Consider the following 3,281-nt stretch of genomic DNA (forward strand, 5'->3'; position numbering starts at 1 on the left):
TTGAGAATAATCTTGAGAAACAGGGAGTTACCCCCTTGAGATTATCACTGGTATTTTTGGAATTTTCCAATGATGCCCTCCCTACTCCCTTTGGGTTATTGGGTTATGGTTTCTTCCCTTAAATACCCCTTCTCCCAGCTACTCAGGGTCGAACTCTACCCCTGTGTGGGAAATGAGTTTCAGCCCCAGTGCATTGGTTTCTGTCCTGTCAATAAACCTCGTGTGATTTCAGCAAGGACGCCTCTCGAGTTCCTGGGGGGTTGTGTTATCCCAAGACTTGAGTGAGAGTCTCCCTACTCTGGGGGTCTTTCAGAACCATCTCCCCAATCCCAGTACCAGATTTTGTTTGGAAGAAAATAAAAAAGATGTTTTTCCTAAGAACATTTAAATGTATTCTTGAAAGCTTGGCTACTTGGATTTGTGGAACTTGCAACAGAGTACTAGAATTTGTGTGTGTGTGTGTGTGTGTGTGTTAGTGGTATAATATTTGTGTTTTAATAAAACTTGCCTGAAGGTCAGTGCAAAGCAGTCTTACTTGTAATGATTTCAGCTACATAAGGCTGATATTTCCAGGTTCTAGGGGTCATGCAGGTGCAGACAAGCCCTCAGGCAGAAGAGCCTAATGGCCCCTGGGGATGTTAAAGCCCCCCCTCCCCCATGACCTACATGAGGCATGGATTACATAACCCACCTATGACTCAGTTAAGCCCTTGCGTGCATGCGTGAGCCCTGTCATTTGCCTATGCCACATCAAACCCCTCTGCGCATGCACTAGGCAGCTTTTAAAAGCTGGATGCGCCATCTTTTTCTCTCTGCACACTGACTTCCCCAGGCCTATACTCGCCTCCTCTAATAAATTCCTAAGTGGGTTTGTTGCATGTCCCGTGTTCCCTTCTCACTTGCACTAGGTAATTTCAATACTAGTCAGCCATACAGGTCAGGCAGTGGTGGCATACACCTTTAATCCCAGCAGCCACACTAGTTAGCCACAGCAGCCTGATAGTGGTGGTACATGGCTTTAATCACAGCACTAGAGAGGAATATAAAACAGGATGAGGAACTCTCAATCTGAAGATTTCATAGAGGTAAGAGCTCTCTAGTGGCTTGGCTACTTTGCTTTACTGATCTTCAGGTTGAGCCCAAATATCTGCCTCTGGGTTTTTATTAGTCGTGATACAATGTGCTGTGGTGTGTGTGTGTGTGTGTGTGTGTGTGTGTGCTTTCCCTCCCAGACAGCTCACTTTTTCCCTCTCCCTGAAGATCTGCTCTATTTCCACTGTTGACCTGTTGACTTTCTTGTTTGAGGGATGTTTCTAGAAGGCACCACTCACCCTAAAAGAGAGGTGTGAGCATTTTGTCCCAGGTTTCCTTTATGATTATAATTGTCACATGGTCTTACATCAGGTTGCCTCACGACTGCCCAATAAGTGCACTTGAAAGGAATCTGCATCGCCTGGGGAACAATGAGTCTTTAAAATGCAAATTTCAAGGTGACTGGGAAGTTGTGCACCCCTGCTGTTTTGGAGGTCTTGAGATGCTTGTTTTTTTTTTTTTTTTTTTTGTTTTTTGTTTTGTTTTGTTTTTTAAAAACGGAGTATTGTAACCCATTTTCATGATTCTTAGAGGAATACTGGTGCTGCTGCAGAAGGAAGCATGTGTTTCAGCTCTCCTGTCATATGTGAGATGCACTGTTCCCAGATTTCAGGGGGCGTGGAAGGACCAGAATGTAGAAGGCAAAAGGAATTTGACGTCAGACTGAAGCCAGGCTTCCCACTGCAGACTGATTTTAACATGCATGTAGGAGCCACTAGATGGCAGCTTAGAACTATAACATGACAGGGCGTTCCAAATCCAGTAGTTTTGGAGTCAGTGGACAAGGAAGGAAAGAGTACAGTTTATGTCTGTACTTGTAGCATCTCTCATCTTGTTTTCTCTGTGGAACAGTATAACACACATCCACACCTAAACACACACACACACACACACACACACAGCCTCATGCATTGCACACTGTTATGCCCAGATCATGGAGTCCCCCAAAAACCAACTAGGAAACCAAGTCCTATGCATGTAATAGCAAAGAGCCTTTATTCTTATTTAAGTTTGAACTCAGACTCTCCATGTGTCCAACATTTTGGCATGATCAGAGAGCTCTGAGCTCAGTTGGGGTGGGGTTTTTTATAATAGCAGAGGTTGGGGTGAGGGATTTATAAGGTTCAGTGAATTACACACCTATCTAATACGCTTTTACAGGCTAGTTAACCTTTCAGTTTCTACCTAAGGTAGTTGCCTTCAAACTTCAGAGCTCTTTATAAAAGTGTATAGTTTTGGAGCTTTATCTGTAATTCATGACAATGTATACCCTCCATTGGTAAGAAGGGAAACTAGTATTTTCTTTCGTGATTCACACACAACAGGTGCTCAGGAGATGCTGGCTGCCTGGATGGAAGGGAAATGGAGAAAAGGTATCTGGAAGTGGGAGGTGAGGGACTGGTGGCAGAATGAAAATGCAACACAATGTGGAGGGTCACAGAGGGGCAAGAGAAGGGAAAGGAACATGCCTGCACCTCGTGCTCTTCTCAGAGCAAACCTGCTACATTCATGAAATCCAGGGGCCTTTCACCAGCTTCTTATTAATCTTCATTTATTTGTATGAGGGCTGATCACACATTCTCTATGTAGTCAAAAATGACCTAGACCTCTCAATTGGATCCTTCCACTTCTACTTACCCATGCTGGGATTTACAGGCATATACTCCCAGGCTTTTATGTTAGTAAGTAGATAGACAACTACACATCCAACTTGAATGGCAAAAATAAATGCTATGGAATCTCAGAGAAAGGAAGCCTTCATAGAAGGGTGAAGGTGTGAGTCTCAAAACAATCCCACACCAGTTTGGAATTATGATTAATAAAAGGGCTATTTATTTAAAGGGAAAAAACTTACAGATCACCTTCCTAGACAACAGCCCTCTGCACAACCAGGAAAAGAGTATAGTAGCCGGAAGTGGAGCCAGAAGCAAGAGAGAGAGAGAGTGCATGGCTACTGCTTCTTTCTAAAGCAAAAGAGACCATGCCCAAGTGGATTGGTATCTTAAAGGCTATTTGCTGAAGGAGTGGAAGGAGCTCCCATAGCACCTCCCCCTTTTGTTTAAGTAAGAGAGTTCTAAACCCAATACAAAACTATATACACTAGAAACAGATACTAAGTGTAAGATTAGAATTGAAATCAGCATAAACAATATTAAGCAAGAAACATATGCTAAATATTTTAATAAACA

Source organism: Microtus ochrogaster, chromosome 18 (assembly GCF_000317375.1).
Source record: "Microtus ochrogaster isolate Prairie Vole_2 chromosome 18, MicOch1.0, whole genome shotgun sequence".
Classification (NCBI taxonomy): domain Eukaryota; kingdom Metazoa; phylum Chordata; class Mammalia; order Rodentia; family Cricetidae; genus Microtus; species Microtus ochrogaster.